The following is a 9,627-nucleotide window of genomic DNA, read 5'->3' as shown; positions in this document are numbered from 1 at the left end:
GAAGTGTGTGAAGGAAAACTAGTGTTCGCGTTCCAAGAACAAGACAGTCAGGTGACTTGCAGCACGTGTGCCTCAAAGTACTCGCTGGACGCGTCTGATTCACAAAACAAAAGCCGTTGTTTGAGATTTGAGTTTTTCCCGGTGGTCTCACCTTGGCTTATTAACTGTCTTTTTTATTTATATGTTTACTCATTTATTAGTTTATCTCTTACTAGGTCATTCAGATAATTTGTACACTTTCCTTCCTATGTAAGCATCCATTTTCAGCCTACGGTCACAGTTCCCATCATACAGGAATAATGATATATATATATATATTTTTTTTTTAAGTCCTCCTCTCCTATTACTGCTGTGTCATTTTTCTCCATCCTTTTCACCATTACGACCCTAGGCCTATTTCACCTTGCATAAAAAAAAAGGCCTATCACCTCCACCCTGACACCTGTGGATCACTTAGCCCCATCCACCAGCAGTCGCTTACGGTGTCGTTGGCGTCTGCTGCTCACTCACTTCATCAGAAGCAAACTTCCATTCCGTCACTCTGTATATCCCAGCGGCGCCCCTATGCCCCTCCAGCTGTCAAAACGTTATGTTACAACAATTAACGTCGTGGGTGAACGAACTGTACCGCCTACAAGAAAAGGGAGGAGTGAAGAGAAAGCCATACATTGATCATAGAAACGACAAATAATAAAGGTGATTTTTTTTTCTTTAAGTTTGCTAGGGGAAGGTGTAGGAGCTCAGAGCGAAAGGGCTGATGTAAGAAAAAAATGGTAGGGGCTCGTGGAGGCGACATATTTGGTGGACGAGGGGAAGGTGTAACAGGGTCGAGAGATTCAGGAGGAAGACTCTTGACAGATGCTTGTGTGGGACGAAAAAGAATGAATGGATTAGGGCTTAACTCCTGCTGGAGGGAAGGAGAAGAGATGATGGCGAAGGAAGGGAAGGGTTATGGAAGAGAAAGCGACGAAAATACTACAGATTTGAGACAAACACAGATATATTGTAGAATGTTGCTTCATGTTTTTTTTTTTTTTTTGTAATATCTAATTTAAAAAAAGAATCAGTGTCCAGGTTAAACGGGATAGGATTATACCCAAAACTGTAAATACCAGGTGTGTCGGGAAGCAGAGCCCGGTGTTCCTATTCTCCTCTACATGCAAGTTCTGACAGAGGAGAAGCAGTATGAAGGACAGGCGGGTGGAAGTACTCATGGCCAAAGGTAAAGAATAGCAAAGGTGCGGCATCGCCAGCAAGTCTCGATCCTGGCCGGCTAGCGTTGGGGTGACCGTCTATTACCGGCGCCGGCACGACGGCTGCGGCGGCCACAAGTGTGGTCAGTGCGCTGCGGGTCTGTGGGGTTTAAATCTTTACAACTGCTGACAGATGTCTTGGGTCACTACAGCAACTGTCAGCTATAACAGCACTAACGCAGACCAAGTACTCTGCGTACAATACACTCGATCTACTCCTAAAGTCACGCACTAAAACGTTCGATAAACCACTACGAAGCTCTCATCATCATGTATCATTTAGACCAGGTGTTGGTGTTCCTTCAGGGTAAGGAACATCATAGTAGACGCTCTCCCACCTGCTGTAGTAACAGCGGCAAGTTGCGGGTTTTCTGCGGCCGTTAGCCAGGCGGAGCCTCGCCACAGGCAGTACTGGGTCGTGGCTGCACTGAGACATAACAAGAGAAAACAAATGACTAGTGTTCTCCAGCCGCCTCAGTAAGGTGAGCTGAGATCGATACTCCCTCCCCGGTGGGGTAGGGGAGTAGTCTGGCCCAGCCCCCGCCGCCATGTCTGGCTCATTCTGACTCATCCTCTCCGCCACCTCAACGCTGTTTTGGTATATAAGCGACCAGCAAGCGGGCAAGGGACCAGTGGAGCCTCGACCGTGTTCAAAGAATATAAGAAATTTGCAGACTATACCAGAAGCCGAACTGGAAGTGTGTGAAGGGCGGGACGCGAAGGGAGAGAAGGGGCGAGGGGGGGCAGACGGAGGGAGGTCGATGACCCGCCCGTCTAACATAAGTGCCGGTTTTGACTATTTCCCCCGAAAATGAATTTTACCACCCACGACGCCCTTGAGACTCAGTGCTGTGGTGACGGATAAGGATCCCTGTGAAGATAAACAGTAGACAGAAAGTACATGGAAAGTAACAGAAGAGATACAGTAAGTGGGGCTAAAGTGACGGCGAGTGGCTGCGGCCCCGACCGTCAGTGGGTCCCGGCCAGCCAGCCGCGCCGCCACTTCCTCGCCGGGCGCCGCGCAGAGCACACCCTCGCTGCCGGCCGCGCCACCCACCACGCCCTTCTGTCTCGCACGTCTCAGCGCCTCAGGGCGTCTTTAAGGTGCTGCTCAGTCTGTGAGGCCTCCTGCTACCTTGCAAACCAGACACTCATGGAAAAGGAGGCGCCCTCCAAGACTATATTTAGCTGGCCACGAGGCAGCTGACCTGGCCAGTGGCGACCCGTTACGTGACGGTGCCTCCCGTCCCGTCCACCAGCCTCCGCACTGCACCAGCTGCTGCTGCTGCTGCTGCTGCTGACCCGGCCACCACCCTACTCATCCACTACGCTGCCATGGTGCCACAGTGCCACGTGCCGGTACGACCTCCCGCAAGCCGCCACGACCTCACCTCAGTCCCAGTAAGCTTCCATCGTTCCAACCTATCCGCTGAAGTGATGTCTGTGGAACCAACTTTTATTCACCCACATTCCCACATCCTTCGGCAACCAGCGTGACGTGACGTCTGGGAGCAGGCGCGACGGTGCCATCAGCTGGGCGGGTGAGGGGGAGGAGGGGGCGGCACTAGGTAACAGTGAGGCCGGCAGCAGGGAGGCCTGTCTCGCTCAGCAACCATTTCCCTCAAGCCGTCATCTTCCCTACCCAGGAATCAGCAGTACCTCTACAGGTGATACGTCCTGTCCCGTCTCCATCCTCGCTCGTCCTCCATAACTTTCGCCCCCTGTTCCACGTCCCCTTCCCCTATTCAGTGTGCCAGTGGACACCTTCCTTTACCCATCCGAAGAAGGACATCAGCCCGCAATTTGGCATGCCACGTGGCTGTCGGCTTCGCTGCTCGCACCTCCTCCTTACTGGAAGTGAAAGTTGGTCAGCCAAGGTTCTCAGCGAGGTCAGTGCAGCTTGCACCTGCCCGACCTCGCACGCCCCGCCGCCACCAAAGCGGCCCTTGGACCCCACAAAGTGATGAAGAGTGAACAGTGAACACGGGAGTGTGATGATGGACACGGTGAAGGGAGGAGGACACAGTCATTACCCTCAAGGCGGAGGGAATCATGGCGCCACTGGAAGGAATGTGTTGACATACTCTTGTGTCGCCTCGTTCAAGGGCAACTTGTGTTACGGCGCCAGTAAGCCTTCGCCCGCTGACAAGGTAAGTGATTCTTCTCAGCAATGGGATGTACAGTGTCAATGGCAGGCTTGTAGCATTCAGGGTAGGGACTTTCAATCATCCTTAAAAAGCCTGAGGTTAAATCCGTTCGTCTCAAGTAACTATTGTACTGAATTTCTGAGATTACTTGCTAGATGTAAAAAGAAAAAATGCTTATTTATATGTATGTCAAACTCACTACAGTAGACACTACAGGTCAAGGCTTATCGCGGGCCATGAGGAAACCATCTCTACTTTTTACTTACAAACACGGCCTGAGCGGCGCGCGAGTAAGCCCCCCTCGCGGCCCCTCGTCCCGCGCGGGTTACGTAACAGACGAGACGGGTCAGAGGCTGAATCCCCCTGATAGAAGTCGTACCAATACTCTTAGGCCTATAGTGGTGGTCGCGGCTACTTTTATGTCGACGTAGCGAGGAAACAGGGTAAGGAAAGGAGGAGGGAAAGGTGTGCAGTAGCAGGAGCTTGTGGCTAAATCGATAATATAGCGACGTCCCTGAAGTTCCGCGTCACGGCCCATAACGATGGAAACAATATCAGGCGATGGTTTTCTGGAACGCTACAAATGACGGGGAGATGGTGTGTGTGTGTGTGTGTGTGTGTGTGTGTGTTGAGAGAGAGAGAGAGAGAGAGAGAGAGAGAGAGAGAGAGAGAGAGAGAGAGAGAGAGAGAGAGAGAGAGAGAGAGAGAGAGAGAGAGAGAGAGAGATGGGGAAAAGGACCCAGAAAACTAACGAAGCAAAATCCCTACAGACGAGGCATCTCAGAACAGACGTGAAAAGAGGGAATAAGTGAAACTTTGACATGAGGATGACAGTGAGGCGGTGACCATTGGGTACCTTGAGGAGTGGCAGGGAAACGTGTGCCATTCAAGGAACAGAGAGCTCCGTGGTACGAAAAGAGGAGAGGAAGAGAGGAAAAAAGAGTGACGAGGGGAGGGGAGGCTGAAGGTGTGCCGCGGAGGTCCCGTTAGCTCGGCGTCTGGCCGTGACACCCCTCCCGCCGCTGTTCAAGCCTTCGCCCCGCCCCCGCTGAGGCGGCGGCCGATATTTTACAACTGTTATTTCTGCAGTTGTTCCAATGACTCTCAACAGCTTTTGTCTGAAGTTCCCGTGGGCCAGCTTAGTGGGAGCGGGAGTCGAGGGGGGCACGACCACTCCCCCACGAGACACCGTCCACCACGGCGCAGGTCCAACCCAGCCCGCCTCCTGACCCGCCTCTCCGCCGTCTGGACCCGCATGTGCCGTGACCGAGCACACACGCGGCGGGATCCGACATATGCCGGGCCTGGAAGGAAGCATAGGGCGAGACACCGTTTACTGCACCACTTACCGATTACCGTAGCTCGTCTTTAAAGTAAGCCGGAGGGAAAAAGAGGCCAGCCATGCACCACCTCAAAGGGCGAGGAAGGGCAGCTGCACAAGCTTAAGGAAATACCGGGCGGAGGATCACGCTGACGCCCACGTGTAACAGATGGCAACTTGGCTGAAATGAAGCCTTCGTTTCGGCGACTTTAAATCCTGCATCACCATTTCGTTATGAACTTTCCTATTTCTTATATATATATATATATATATATATATATATATATATATATATATATATATATATATATATATATATATATATATATATATATATATATATATATATATATATATATATATATATATATATATAAAGGTGATTGCATTCGATGAAGCGATATTGGTCTTGTCTTCATGAGAAATAAGAGGGCGATCAGTCACTTCCAGGTCACAGGCACCACTCCGGTACACATCACAGTTTAGTCATTCACCCATCCACCCACACACCCGCACATCCACGCACAGGCATAGCAAAGGTCACGGCAGCGTCATTTTCAGAGAAAGTATTATTACCAAGTTAAAAGTGAGTGTGTGTGCCTAGTGGGTAAGAGGCAGCCAGTCACCAAAATAAGTGGTGTAGGTGACGCCCTCGGGGTTGGAGGCTCTGGAGGGGCGGCGGCGACGAGTCATGATCGGGACGGAGGTGTTTCCTTCAAGACCTCGTGATTTGATTCCAGAATTTCCCTTACTGATAGTAAGAATTTCCCCCTCTCTCTCTCTCTCTCTCTCTCTCTCTCTCTCTCTCTCTCTCTCTCTCTCTCTCTCTCTCTCTCTCCACCAATGCATGAAATTAATCTCTCTCTCTCTCTCTCTCTCTCTCTCTCTCTCTCTCTCTCTCTCTCTCTCTCTCTCTCTCTCTCTCTCTCTGTGTGTGTGTGTGTGTGTGTGTGTGTGTGTGTGTGTGTGTGTGTGTGTGTGTGTGTGTGTGTGTGTGTGTGTGTGTGTGTGTGTCAATTAAAAATAATGTAAAAGTAAATGAGCTGCACAGATCGTAATTAGATTTACCAAGATTTAAATTTCATCTCGCGGGAAAGATTTCGTCTCCTTTAACGTCTATGCAAGCATGCTGACTCAGTTACGTAAAATCGCCGTAAAAGCGCCTAAAGTTCCATTCGTGCGGAGAGTAATGTACATAAAATTTTCGTATAAGTACGGTAATAATATCTCAGGTTCACGGAACGTTGTTGTTTTCAATCATTCGTGTCTTCCTCAAGTCGAGAAAATAATAACAAGAAAATTACAAGAAAGCTTCACCAGAGTCTGTCCCGCAGTACTGTACATCATGACACGAATGAATTTCCTGTTCCTGTTGTGTTACTCTTCGCCTTGGTCTGATTAGCGGGGAAGGTTTTAGAGGCAGCGGGAGAGCATTTCCCGGGGAGTTCGTGTGGCGGCGTGTCCACGTGTCCACGGGATGACGGCACGCCGCTGCTCACTGACGAGGCGTTCACACCGGAAACACTCAAACTAAAACATTCTTTTTTCTTTGTGTGCTTTGATGATTCAGTCTTTCTTCCCCTTATGCACGGTGCCGATGAGGTAAGCGCCGTCCTTTAGTATTATTACGTGAGAGGAGCCGCCGGCCGCTGTCGCACGAAGGCCGCGGCTCCAGTTCCCGCTGGTGTCATATGTATGACAAGTCCCCATGCTATGTTCTAACCATCATATATTAAGTAAAAAAAAATAAATAATAAATAATAAATAAATAAAGTAAATTCCTCACAGTTTTGAAGGAAGGAGGGGTTGGGGAATGTTGGGGGAAGCCTAGGTACACCAAAGTTGCCTTAAGTTCTTGCGCATTGATCATCGATTCTAGGTTGGGTGTGTCTGCTCTTGGTAAAACATTTACTTTAATTTCAGATGCTCTAGAGGACATGCTTTACTCTCATCACGTGAAACCTGGCGGAAGTTACGTCATCGCAAACAATGGCCGTCATGAACCCAACCTCTCACTGGACGCAGCTTCGACAGCGTCATGAGAACGCTGCTTTCCAATTGGTGCAGACACCACGATGACGTAACGAAGACCCTCCTGATTGGCCAGCAGTGAGCTGTGGCTGGTGACGTGGTAGCAGAGCAGAGCTGTGGTTGGTGGATGCTTTGGCTGCCAGACCCAGCCAGGCCACTGTCGTGCTCACATGGCTGGGAATGGAAACCCCTCTCGCCTCCAGTCTGGAGGCTTCTCATCAGCTGTTCGCAAGGGCGGAGCTACAACGGAGGGCCGCGGCCCGGCCTCTGCTCCCTCACAGCCCAGTACAGGGCCACATCGAGACTTATTCCTCGCCCGCTGAGGCACAGTATGACTGTGGGCACTCAATACTGAGGGAGTGTGCTGCGATCAAGACATAATAGCCTCTATGTTGCTTGCCCATTGGGATCAGTGAAAGTTCAGCCGGCGACACCTTGACATCAGCTGCTGCCGGCCGGCTTGTCTTCGCAAGGTGAGTAGAACATTCTAGGGCCAAGTGCTGCCTCTCCCCTTTTACCCTCGAGCTGCCACCCATACCCCGTGTGCCCCTCACCTGCCTCTCCACCAGGACGCCGCCGTGCTGGCCTAAACCTCCTGGAAGTGTTAGACAAGGACACACCTGGCGCGCCTCCCATGATCACGTGTTAGTAAATTTCTCATTAGTTATTCATTATTCGTTCCCTTGGCAACCAAAATAAGGATGAAGATTTACTGTGTGAAGAGAACTGGCTGTGTACGTGTGGTAGCGCGACACACTGCACGGGACTCTGACAGTGGTGCCTCGAAAGTTATAGTGTGAGAAACATTACCATCGAGAGAATGTCTAGTTTTCCCAATACCAAATGGAATCCATTTAACTCAGAGGCCGGAGCGTTGGCATGCCTGGACTGCTGTAAGGGATGCGGGATCCAAGGACGGATAAGGATGTGTGCTTTTTTTGTGATGCGTTGAGGGATGGTGTACTGGAGGGGACGGCGGTGGTGGTAGTGGTGGCGGTGGCCAGGGGTGTAGTGGTGGTAGTGGTGATGGTAGTAGTGGTGGTGGCGGCAAGTGTCTTGTACTGTAGTGTGAAGGGGACGTGTGGTGTGGTGGCGGCCTGGGATGGTGGTGAGTGGCAAGGTGTGGCTGGTGTGGAGGCGGTGGTGATGGTTAGTGGGCAGTGAAGTGGCGCAGTGGCCATATACGAGGGTGAGGGAGGCGACAGGCAGACGTGGCCGGGGACACCAGCTCGTCTTCAAAAGTGTGTGTTGCAGCTTAGCCTCTCGGAAACTTTAGTTCTCAGTTCAAGTGACTTTTTCCTTCCTGACCAATGCATGCCCCTCTATCATATCCCCCTACCCAGCCATTCTTTCTGCTGCCGCTACTCCCTGCTGCTTGGGTGTGCTGATTCGCCACAGTGACAAACAGTGCCAATGATTAGACCACTTGAGGAGAGGCGAGGCGAGTGGGAATTTTATTGACGTGGGATAAGTGTAGCGAGTCACAGGAGAGCCACACGTCTGAAGTGATCGCTCCCTTGACATCTCTGGCAGCTGATTAAGGAGGTGATTTCCCTTAGAGTCTCCCGTCATGTGCTGGACTTCGGGAGCAAGTCAGGCGAATCTCCGGTGCAGACGTGCTGATCACTCAAGTCAGCTGATTATTGGGGCCCTGTGTGCTGAGTCGCCAGCCGCGGTGTATCGATGCGCCGTGGGAGTGGAGGCTTGAGTCACCTTTCAGAGTGTCTGGGAGTCGGTGCACAGTGGTCACATGATGGTGAGGTGATGAATTATGGCTTTGTGGTGACGTAGACTTTATAGCAAGATTTTTCTCTCTCTCTCTCTCTCTCTCTCTCTCTCTCTCTCTCTCTCTCTCTCTCTCTCTCTCTCTCTCTCTCTCTCTCTCTCTCTCTCTCTCTCTCTCTCTCTCTCTCCGATCCTTCTCTAGCTGAGCGCATGTTTTACTTAATATCTAAATATTATACTTCACATTGCCACAGAAACCGTCTTTTCCACATCACAGCACATTCCCTTCTAACTTTCTCTTCTCCCTCCCCTTCATCCGTCCCTCTCTCCCTCCCTCAGTACTCACTCGTCGTCTAGCTCATACACCACTAATCCCTCCTCTCTCTCTCTCTCTCTCTCTCTCTCTCTCTCTCTCTCTCTCTCTCTCTCTCTCTCTCTCTCTCTCTCTCTCTCTCGTCTGCCAAATCATCACGGCTTCACCCAGTTTCAAAACAGTGTCTCCCTTTGCATCATAATACTGAAAAATACCTCATAGCAAGGGATTAAAAGACGAGGAGGGCTGTGGAAGATTTCCTCGATAGGTAATTATGCTGTGGGAGTTAGATCTGATTTAGGCCTCAGCGGGGCAGACAGGATATGGGAGGAGGTGGTCTCAAGATGGGGGTCTGGGAACGGCCACCACAAGTCCACCGTGAGTAGAAACAGTGATGTGAGGATAAGTGCATTCTTTGTCTGAAACTTGACTATTGGAGAGGCTTTGATGCTGTCTCTCTCTCTCTCTCTCTCTCTCTCTCTCTCTCTCTCTCTCTCTCTCTCTCTCTCTCTCTCTCTCTCTCTCTCTCTCTCTGGTACTCCACTCATTATTTCTGTTTACATATTTCACCACACTAGCGGCACATGTGTCTGGCGCCGCCGCTGCTGCTCTACTTGCCCGCCGGTGCCGCCGCCGTCCCCAACACGTCTGCTGTTCCGTGTTCTGCTATCGAATTAATCCCAAACCTTCAGTCGCCTCTTAGTACATTCTGCCACGTTGGTTCTGCCTTCCTCCATCGCTAACCTTCCTCCCTTCCTTCCTCTTTCCCCGCCTTCTCCCTTCCCTCCGTCCCTCCCTCCCTTCTCCGCCGTGCCGGGAGCTGTTGCTATGGGCCGT

At 51.0% G+C, this 9,627-nt stretch overlaps 1 long non-coding RNA gene across 1 annotated transcript; it reads left to right on the top strand.

Annotated features, from left to right (window-relative positions):
* The first annotated feature begins 1,127 nt into the window (after positions 1 to 1,127).
* On the top strand, positions 1,128 to 9,322 carry LOC135100489 (uncharacterized). Its single transcript, XR_010268735.1, has 2 exons — positions 1,128 to 3,403; positions 6,645 to 9,322. It is a non-coding gene; the product is annotated as an uncharacterized LOC135100489 (long non-coding RNA).
* The last annotated feature ends 305 nt before the right edge of the window (positions 9,323 to 9,627 follow it).

This window comes from Scylla paramamosain, chromosome 5, assembly GCF_035594125.1.
Source record: "Scylla paramamosain isolate STU-SP2022 chromosome 5, ASM3559412v1, whole genome shotgun sequence".
Taxonomy (NCBI): domain Eukaryota; kingdom Metazoa; phylum Arthropoda; class Malacostraca; order Decapoda; family Portunidae; genus Scylla; species Scylla paramamosain.
The sequence above is the reverse complement of the archived record's forward strand: the minus strand, read 5'-3'. Positions and strand labels throughout refer to the sequence as shown.